Here is an 11970-nt window from a genome sequence, read left to right as displayed (position 1 = left end):
TTCACTAGATTTGGATGATGCAGGTGTCCAAGGTAATTGATTTCTGTCTGAAATACAAGGTTAATGTTAGGGCAACAACCCTGACTCAAAAGAAAACATACTCGAAAAATGCAAACAAAGAATGCACAAGATTTGATCACGGAGTTTGGTCAATTGTGCCTACGCCTCCAACTGCATAGTGGCTGCAGCGGTTTTCTATTATTCAAGCTTATAGTTACAGATTACAACTTGTGTAAATACTATAAAAACAAGTGTCCTAAACTAATTTGAAATTTTCATAACTTCAAAATGAAATTAAATTCTCAATTATTGAGCCTACATGACACTCGCCAACCATTCACTATGTCCCTGATTGCTTTCTTGGTTAAGCCTCTTGACAGCAATGACAAAACCAGTACCTGGTTTAGTAGGAGCTAGTGTGTGCTCATCGATCCAAACCCTTAAATACACAACCAAATCCACCTTCGCCAATCATACTATCTAGGCGAAAGTTCCTTGTTGCGGCTCTTACCTCGTTGATAGTGAAACACTTCAAATAGTTTGATTGCAATATCTCACCCTCAGTCCTAGATGTTAGAAGCACAAATAATGAAGAAGAGGCCTTTCTGCTTAAACCACCCGAAACTTCCTCATCTCTAGTAACAACCTTTGAATTCAAACCTGTTTATCTCAGGAAAAAAACATGAATTAACTTCTTACGCCATATCATAGAAAAAACAAATTCTACCCATAATTTCAATAACATTAATCCTACAATTGAAGCCAACACAGTAAAAGAAGGAACATAATTACAACCATGTAATACATTGGATCTCAGAAGTGCATTGAAAGGAAAACTTGTTACATTCTCTTGTAGAAATTTATCTGTATTATTGATCTTTCACCTATAAAACCAACTGTTATGAGATCACGATTACCGAGTTCCCAAACTGGATGAATTAAATCCTTTCAAATTTATTTTTATTCTATGCTCAGTTTATTTTAACACATTTTAATTCCCACACCATTTCATTGTTGAGTCTGCCTTACACATTTAACGTATGATTGAATGAAAGACAGTGTGAAGATCCTCAATTCTACAACTCCTAGTAACAAGAGGGGATTTCTAATTACCCCTCAGAATTTCTAAACAAATTTTCCTCAACCAAACCAATATATAGTATTGTTCCATTTTGATATTTACTTTTGTTATGCTTCAGATGCCTATACTAAACTCAACATAAATAATCACATATTATTCATTTGAAGCTAGTCTTTTAATTTTGCATGTTTAAGTCATTTATTAAATACAAACATATAGATTAATTTACTTTCTTCTATACCAAGCAACAAAATTTATTAAAAAAATACACTTGTTGAATCATTCAGAAGAATCAGAACCCAAATCCAAATGATCTCGAATTTAGCAAACATAGCATTAGATACAAGCTGAACATAAGCTAATTCAATAATATTATAAAAATGATAAAATAGTTTAATTGAAGGGTAAAAATGAAAAAAAATTAACCTACAAGATGTATCCCTTTCATAACCATTTTTCTCTTTTTTTTACTTATATACTTTATCTTAATATATATAAGATAAACAAAAGTATATTTTTTTTTTTATAGTTTTATTAATTTTGTATATTCATCTTCTAGGGATTTGAAATTTTAAGTCAATAATAAAATCGACTCAAATTTTCAAATCTACCTGTCACAAGGAAAAATCATACAAGACTTAGATTGTAAGCCAAAAATGTTATTGAGCATAAGAATAGCCTTTTATTTTATAACCAAAGTTCCTCAGCATTTTACTCATATTTATCTATGTGGGACATTTGAATCTGTCCTGAAATGTACATTGTAATGGAATTTGGCTATAAGTATATCTTGCAACAAAAGCTCCAAAAACACTTCCCCAAGCACTGGCTCCAACATTAACAATCCTAGCCTGGCAAAACAGCATGAACCTACTTGATCAAAACAAGTTTACCAATACTTGCCTAATAAAATATCCACAAATGAATGCTGTGAGTTATTAAATATTGAAGTAGCTGTATCTTTTAATCTTTTTGATTAATTCCTTTCACATCTTATATCACTAAATTTATTTACATTTTGTCTGAGATGTATTTGATTACACTTTGTGGTACAGACTTTTGTTCTTGAAGTTCATATCAACTGTCAAGGGCGTTGGACCAAAGTCATGAAAGCACTCACAAAATTTGAAGGTAAAGTTTGAACTTTTTCACTCCTATTTTATTTTCTATATTTATTATCTTAAATTATCTTAAAGAAGTTACAACTTAGTACCATTGTTTATAAGCTACCTTGGTTGTATAATGAGCCATATGCAAAAGGAAGTGGGAAGAAAAATAAGTTGCAATTGTGTGAGTGTCATGTGTCAAAGAATTTAAGAATATAATGAAAATGAAGTGCATTGAGAAGTGCCAATGAGAGATCCACTCGCTAATCCAAATATAAACTTAACATTGTTACATTTGAAACTACTTTTACATATAACTCACCATCCAAACTTATGCATTTTTCTTGTACTCACTTTCATATTCACAGAATGATAGAGCCCGATGAAAAAAAAAGTTGGAATGAAAGAGAGAAAAAAAACTTGCGTTGCTAACATTTTGGCATGAAAATATACACAGCATGATAGTTACAAGACAATCCATTGGATAATTTGGATCATGAACATAGGAAGCAATATCTTATGAGGTATACATTTTGAAGAGAAGCAGCAGATGAACTCACGTTAGAAGTACCTTTTCCACTTAAAGATTCAGCCATGCTACCAACAATGTTTTGGTCTAAGTGGTAAGAGGACTCTTAAGCATGTGGTTACGAGTTTGATTTCTGGCTGATGCGTATGGAGAAAACGCGATTGGGAGGGAAAAATTCACCTTATGTGCTTCATAGGTTTTTCATCGGAGGTTAAGCACTGTTAAGCAACCGTAAAAACTTCGTATCAATATCATAGTAACCCAAAAAAAAATTATCATCAATGCTTTTTCCATGTTGTTTAGAACCACGACCATTTGTTTTGTCCATGTGTTGTTTTGAACCACTGCTGCTCGAGCTATGACCATTTATTTTGTCATTTGAATCCTAAACCAACGTACCAATATTATGATAACCTTAAAAAAAAAAAATATCATAACGCTTTTTCCATGTGTAATTAAAAATGAAAGAGTAATTTTTGAGAGTAAAAAATGAAAGAGCAATGTTCAACAAAAAAAAAAAAGAGTAATTTACTCTTAACTTTATTTATAGTTTTATAAATTTTGTACATTCTTCTTCTAGCCAAGTGAATCAACAAAATAGAGACAATGGACTATTTAGTGGATTGACGTTCCATATCATTTATTTTATAACCAAAGTTCCTTTCCATTCTACTCAATGTTACCGATGTGGGACATTTGACTCGGTTTGTGCTTAGTCCTCATGTCCTGAAATGTACATTGTAATGGAATTTGGGCATAAGTATCTTGCAACAAAAGCTCTAAAATCACTCTCCTCCAAGTACCAGCTCCAACATTAACAATCCTCAAAGGATCACCATTAGCCTCTAAACCAAGAAGGTTACTAAGATCATCAAACTTATATTAACTAACCCATTAAATAATAATGTTTGCTTCTATTTACTATGATAAATGAATGAAGTGATAAAAAGAAAATCTGTTAAGTACAAATGCAATTTCCGGGCAGCAATACTAAGCAACAAAAATCCCTTTTAAGCAATTTAAGTGGTCGTGCTTTAGTGTCGATGTAACACCCACAACGTGGCCCAGTAACAGTGGCGGAGCCAGGCCGGCCCCGGACTTAAGCGGGATGAGTCGGACCACTGGGCTGTTACAGGATGACCCCACGTTGATAGGAGGAACCGAATCACATCGGAATGAGAGGGATCCGGAGGCCGTGTAGGTATGGGACTACATGGTTGAAGGAAGGCTTATAAGAATTGTTAGGTACTACCCATATCAACAAGATGCATCTTCTTTTCGGGAGCTCAATCCATAGGAACTCGACAGTTAAGCGTGCTTGGCTTGGAGTAGTACTAGGATGGGTGACCTACCGGGAAGTTTCCTGGTAAGCACGTGAGTGAGGACAAAGCATGCTGAAAAGACTCGTGTTGGTTTGTGGGGTTAGTCGGCAATCCTATAAGCAGTCTGGGATGTTACACTTGGTATCAGAGCAGACCTCTCCCAGTACGGTGTGGTTCGGGGACGAACCAGACGGAAGCTGATGGGCATGTAACACCCACAACATGGCCCAGTAACAGTGGCGGAGCCAGGCCGGCCCCGGACTTAAGCGGGATGAGTCGGACCACCGGGCTGTTACAGGATGACCCCACGTTGATAGGAGGAACCGAATCACATCGGAATGAGAGGGATCCGGAGGCCGTGTAGGTATGGGACTACATGGTTGAAGGAAGGCTTATAAGAATTGTTAGGTACTACCCATATCAACAAGATGCATATTCTTTTCGGGAGCTCAATCCATAGGAACTCCACAGTTAAGCGTGCTTGGCTTGGAGTAGTACTAGGATGGGTGACCTACCGGGAAGTTTCCCGGTAAGCATGTGAGTGAGGACAAAGCATGCTGAAAATACTCGTGTTGGTTTGTGGGGTTAGTCGGCAATCCTATAAGCAGTCTGGGATGTTACACTTGGTATCAGAGCAGACCTCTCCCAGTCCGATGTGGTTCGGGGACGAACCAGGCGGAAGCTGGTGGGCATGTAACACCCACAACATGGCCCAGTAACAGTGGCGGAGCCAGGCCGGCCCCGAACTTAAGCGGGATGAGTCGGACCACCGGGCAGTTACAGGATGACCCCACGTTGATAGGAGGAACCGAATCACATCGGAATGAGAGGGATCCGGAGGCCGTGTAGGTATGGGACTACATGGTTGAAGGAAGGCTTATAAGAATTGTTAGGTACTACCCATATCAACAAGATGCATCTTCTTTTCGGGAGCTCAATCCATAGGAACTCCACAGTTAAGCGTGCTTGGCTTGGAGAAGTACTAGGATGGGTGACCTACCGGGAAGTTTCCCGGTAAGCATGTGAGTGAGGACAAAGCATGCTGAAAAGACTCGTGTTGGTTTGTGGGGTTAGTCTGCAATCCTATAAGCAGTCTGGGATGTTACAGTCGAAGATTTAGGAGTGTTAAAGTCGAAGATTTAGGAGTGTTAAAATATCATTGTTGATTTTAAAACCAATTAACATCCATAATACTATTGAAGTCACTATAAAATAAGGATAGTTTTGTAATGGTTAAAAGAAAATTTGTGATCGACTTAGTGTGAGTATGTTTACATATGTTATACGGAAATTTATGATGTTGCATTTAAGGTGTATGTTTGGATTGACAATGAACTCGCATTTAAGGTGTATGTTTGGATTGACAATGAACTTAACAGTCTTAAAATATCATTGTTGATTTTAAAACCAATTAACATCCATAATACTATTGAAGTCACTATAAAATAAGGATAGTTTTTGTAATGGTTAAAAGAAAATTTGTGATCGACTTAGTGTGAGTATGTTTACATATGTTATACGGAAATTTATGATGTTGCATTTAAGGTGTATGTTTGGATTGACAATGAACTTAACAGTCACGGTGCAAAGTCAGCGTAGTGCAAAATCTACATTTTAAAATTTCAAATAAAATCAAGGCGCACATGCATTGAGAAGTGCCAACGAGTGATCCACCGCTAATCCAAATATGCACTTAACATTGTTACATTAAAAACTACTTTTACATATAACTCACCATTCATACATAGCATTACTTCTGCGTGAATTAAGCTATGCTGACTTAACACCTGCGCGAGTTAACTCACGTTAGCCCCTGCGTGAGTTAACTCACGTTCAACCTTCTTCCCAAAACTAAAGAACCAACCCCAAAAACCAGCAAAATCAAATGAGTTTAGTTGATACATTACCTAATATTCGATGCCTGATGAGTGTAAAAACTTGCTTCCTGACGATTTGCAATGAAGATTTTGACACAAAAAATCGCACTTTTTGGGTTTTTGGAGGTGGAAAGGGAAAGAAAATGGTGATTGGAGTATGGACTGACGAGTTTTGTACAAAAATAGTAATCTGTGTGAGTTAACTTACGCAGGAAGTAGGTACCTAACGTGGGGTTCCACTTTGGTGCCATAGTTGTGTGCCATTGGTGCCATTGGTGCCATCTCCACCACACACACACACATCACACACACATCCCCACACCCATCAACACACATCAACGGCCATGATTGCATCAATGGCACCAATGGCACCCAAGCAATGTCATGGAAGTATTTCCCCCTAACGTGAGTTAACTTACACAGGGGTACTTTCACCCTTTCAGTTGGGATGAGTGTTTTTTTATGGTAAAGGAGCATTTTCCTAAAATTTATAACAATTTTTTAATAAATAATTGATATTTTTTAAGAATAAGTTATCACTTTTAATTATTAGACAAACCCTTATGTAATTTTATACAAATTTGTTTTCAACCAACATAATTGATCCAGCAAGATTCAATCAATTGAAAGAAAAATTTATTATAAATTTATATAGAGTCTCAACCGATCATTTGAAAAAACATATTCAATTGACCGACCGAAGACACTAGACAAAATTAACGGTCAATTCATGACCTTTATATTATTCTCTCAAACAACTAAAAAGATAATATATCTTTCGATGATTTGGATCGATCCCTCCATTGCTTTTATAATCAAAGTTCCTCTCTATTCTATTCATAGTTATCAATGTGGGACATTTTTTTTTTTTTTAAGCCGAAAGAAAATTAAATAAAGTGAAAAGGAAGTACAAGCTGGGGGGACATGAACCTGACCCAGAAACCACAAGTACAAACCCAAACGGGTGATACAGCAAATCAATACACAAGTGGTATAAAAAACAACTCTAAACAAAACTACCACGGACAATCCAGCACAACCACGCATGGATGCGAAACTGAATTGCAAAAAAACGCAGAGTGGATGTTAGAGTATTAAAGTAGGCGTATGGATCGTCTGCCAACACAGAAACGATCCAAGGTCCAGCAGCTCCCTAAAACATTAGCAAGCGTTAACACCCTTTCGGGCCAAACCAATCCAATCGCAGTCCAAAAAGAACAAACGTTGGAACAAAGTCCATCGGCGGTGCACGAAACAACGACAACGGAGAATGAAGTTCTTGAGGTACGACCAATGACAACTACCGTCAACACGATGTGTCTACGCACCTGGCCCTTTCGAGCCACATCAGATGAAGGTTGAATCCAGAAAGCATCCAACAGATCTCACCGATGAACAGAACTAATGAAACCTGATCTTAACTCTGGAAAACCAGATTTAAGATTAACAGCAATCAGAGATCCGGAACAAACCACACCAGCTTCACAGCTTCCTCTTCCTGAGAACAAAACAAAAAAACGAAAAACAGAAAACACAGAACAGCGGCAACCACAAAAAAAACTCGGAGGACAGATCCGTAATGGCGGTGAGGATGATGAAACAACCTGAGGCACAAAACGAACATTCGCATAGCACCGGCGAACCACCGTCTCAACCACCGAACAGAGCTGAACATGTCGAGAAGGCCTGAAAATCCGCTGAAAGATCAGGCGCGGAGGAAAAGGGTGGTGCGGAGAAGAAAGACTCTCATCGCACCACCGCGTGCAAGGTCTACATCTTGCTGGTTTTGATTTGGATCGGAGGGGAAAAAGGTAAGGCGGTGGAGTGGTTTGTTTAGAGAGAAGGCAGAGCAAAAAACAAACTCAAGTGAGTTCTTTTAGCTCGACTCGGTCATTTTCAGTTTTGTGCCTTCCGCTCCATATCATGGTTGCAATGGAATCGACCGACCATCATTAGTATCTTGTAACAAAAGCTCCAAAAACACTTCCCCAAGCACTAGCTCCAACATTAATAATCCTCAAAGGCTCACTATTAGCATGAAGGAATTCTATCACACGATCACTCTGTTGAATTATTTGTTAAGATCAAATCATCAAACTTCAGTGTATAGGACATGTACACAATCCAAAACACAAACATTTCACTTTTTTAAATGTCCACAAATGAATACTGTGAGTTACTATTAAATATTGAAGTCCCTGTATCTTCTAATCATTTTCATTAATTCCTTTCACTTTTTACATGAGTAAACAAGTTTACCAATCCAAAACACAACCATTTGTTTCTTTACGTTCTCGGTCCTTTGAAACATCTTTGGTACAAACCTTGTGCATTCATCATCACACACAAACCATACAAGAAAGAAGAAAACAAGGAAGGCATTGTTTTCTGATATTCCAGCTTCAATCACTGCCTTCTAATCTTTTTGATTAATTCCTTTCAGTTTTTATATGACTAAATTTATTTTCCTTTTGTCTGAGATGTATTTGATAACACTTGTGGTACATACTTTTCTTCTCAAAGTATATATGAACTGTCGAGGCTGTAGAACCAAAGTCATGAAAGTTCTCACAAAAACTGAAGGTGAAGTTTGAACCTTTTCACTCTTATTTTATTTTCTATATTTATTATCTTAAACAAGTTGGAACTTAGAACCATAGTTTTTATATTATAAGCTACCTTGGTCGTATATTGAGCCATATGCAAGAGGAAGTGGAAGAAAAATAAGTTGCAACTGTGTGTGTGTCATGTGTCAAAGAATTTAAGAATATAATGAAAATGAAGCATGAATAAGCATTGAATAAAATTAAGTACTTACTATTACTAATTAACAAGCCATTGCCAATTTAAGCTGTGAGATTTTATTTTTTTTTTCAAAAATGTATAACAACTTTGTTAAAGCAAACATGATAGTTCTGATCCATCTTTTGCCATCCCAAAATCTGAGAGTTTTGCATTATAGTTCTGTTTGTTAAAAAAAAAAAAAAATGTTACAAAGCTAGTCTAATTAATAATCTCTCTGGGTCTCCAGTAAGATAAATGTAATTCACTTACAGAATCAATCAAGATGTTAGAAGTTTTGAAGTCTCGATATATCACTTCGACTTCATCGCTATGAAGAAATGCAAGACCCTTAGCAGAATCAAGAGCTATCTTCATTCGGATTTTCCAAGAGAGTGGCTCAAAGTAAGAAGCTCCATATTCATAAACATTAGGTAGAGATAAGATTTTGATTGATTTAATATACTAAGTACTAACTAGTAAATGAAAGAACTAATAAAATAGACTAATTGAAGGAAGAAATTTAATAACATAATTCTAAACAAATGATTATCCAAACTTCAATTTTCATTTTTGTGAACGTGTTCAAAACTTGTGTCCAAAATCTTGTGACGACCACAATAGTTTTTCCATAAAGAGATAATTTACTGTCTTGACAGTCGTCTTGAAGAAAAGAGTTCTTGTGAAATTGAAAGACAATGAAGAGAGAAGTGTTCTCACATTTGATAGAAATTGTTGTTCATGGTTTCATTGCTTGCGCAATTGTGGGAAAGATAAGCACGATGTTATGAGTATTTTGAACATAAAATATCTTTTGAAATGAACCTCATAAAGAAGCATAAAAATTAATTTACGGAAGATAAAAGTAAGACAAACCAAGACAACAATTACATTTTACTACTTTAAACTTTAAATATTACTCCCTCCGTTCCTTTTTAATTGTCACTTTTGAGTTTTTTACACAAACCAAGACAACAATTACATTTTACTACTTTTGATACAACAATTTATCTTTTTCCTATAATAACCTTCAACATTTAATATTTCTTTTTTTTTTTTGAAGGAACATTTAATATTTCTTTTCATATCTCTCTCTACAATAAATAACCAAGGGTAATAAAGACAAAACAACATTTAATGTTGTATTGAACTTTGAAAGTGACAATTAATTAGAAACAAAAAGAATTTTGCAAAAGTGTCAATTAAAAAGGAAAGGAACGGAAAGAGTAAGTTTTTATAAAACTTCTGTATTTAATGCATTAAAAACTGAAGTATTGCACTTTTTTAATGTTAAAAGATAAATGGCTGTAGGAAAAAAAAAAAAAAAGGAAACTATAATTTCGAGAAATGATATTTTGACAACCACTTTTTGACATCTTTTGGACAACTTTCTCTCTCATACTCACATGATGTTGTTATCCTCTCTCTTCCTTTTTCTCTCCATTGTTTTTAACCAATAAGAAGTGAGAAAAACAAGATTGTCAACAAAGTTGTCATCAAATGGATGTCAAAATATCATTACTCATAATTTCAGATGTTAGTCAAATAAAACAATGCTAACAAACAAGAAAAAAACATTTATAAAATAATTGTGTTTTATTTCACAAAAAATTTCCACCTAATTAATACTAATATTTATAGTTTTATTTCAAAAAATTTCCACCTGAGTAATTAATATTATTAATTAAGCAGGTGAAAAGTCTTTGAGAATAAATCTAGAAACATTAAAAAAGTTGATGCTTCTCCGTAATGCGAACAAGAATAAGAATCAATCAAGATATTAATGTTTCTCTGTAAGTGATATATATCGAGACTTCAAAACATCTAATATCTTTAACTAAGAAAGTTAAAGAAAGAATGGAAAAAAAAAAATAGAATAAGAATGATATATACCATTATATATGCTAATTCAATAATATTATATAAAGGATGAAATAGTTTGATTGAAGGGTAAAAATGAAAAAAAAAATCCAGCCCAAACTGATGTATCCCTTTTATAACCATTTTTCTCTTTTTTTTACCAATATACTTTTTCTTAATATATTCATCTTCCAACAAAAGTAATTTTTTGTATAGTTTTATTAATTTTGTATATTCATCTTCCAACAAGGAGATTTGAAATTGTAAGTCAATAAAAATGACTCAACTTTATCAAATCAACCTGTCACAAAGAAAAATCATACAAACTTGTATTTTTTGCCGAAAATGTTTGTGAGCATGAGAATAGCCTTTTTATTTTATAACCGAAGTTCCTCAACATTATAGTCATAGTTATCGATGTGGGACATTTGAATCTGTCCTGAAATGTACATTGTAATTGAATTTGGCCATAAGTATATCTTGCAACAAAATTAAAGCTCCAAAAACACTCCCCGGAGCATGAACAAATTCTATCACACGATCACTCTGCTGAATTATTTGTTAAGATCAACTAGGGTCAAACATATTTGTTAAGATCAACTAAGATCAACTATCAGTCGAGCTTATAAGCTATAAGTTAACTTCCTAGCCTTACCAAACATATCATATACCTTCAATGGGTGGGCCATTGTGTGCAGTGGCGGAGCCAGGAAAAAAAGTTCGGGTGGGCCACTAAAATTAACCGTTGAAAAATTATTTAAAGTCTCGCAAAATAGACCTATAATTGAATTATTTAAATTTTTCGGGTGGGCTACTACACCACTTTGCAGAAATTTGGATCAACCAAAACCTAAAATCGACATAAAATTGTATAAAATCTTGCAAAATAGATATATAGTTGAATTATTTAAATTTTCGGGTGGACCCCTACACTACTTTGCGGGAATTTGGATCAATCGAAACCTAAAACCGACAAAAAATTGTATAAAATCTCGCAAAATAGACCTATAATCGTTGATTTTTTAATTTTCCCGGGTGGGCCGTGGCCTACCCCAGCCCATGAAGGGCTCCGCCATTGATTGTGTGATGTGTGTCTAAGATGATGTTCAATACTATTAACTAGGGTCATAATGAGAGGTGAAGGGAAAACATTTTGATAGGTTGGGTACATAAAATATTGTTGTGTATATATGTATAATAATTGCTATATCCGAACACATATACAAAACTTATTTTACATTATTAGTAAAAAATGTATAAGAATGTATAAAATACAAACACAAGAGAAATCAAAATCTAAAGTTACATTTAATATATAAGTGATACTTTACCTACAACAAATGAATTCATACAATCATTCCAATTCATCCAATTTGTTAATCTGATAAAAAAAAAGAGGAGTGTTATTTGAACA

This window comes from Medicago sativa, chromosome 3 (assembly GCF_051527215.1).
Source record: "Medicago sativa cultivar Bolivia chromosome 3, Bolivia_mono, whole genome shotgun sequence".
NCBI lineage: Eukaryota > Viridiplantae > Streptophyta > Magnoliopsida > Fabales > Fabaceae > Medicago > Medicago sativa.
This window is presented reverse-complemented; position numbering follows the sequence as displayed.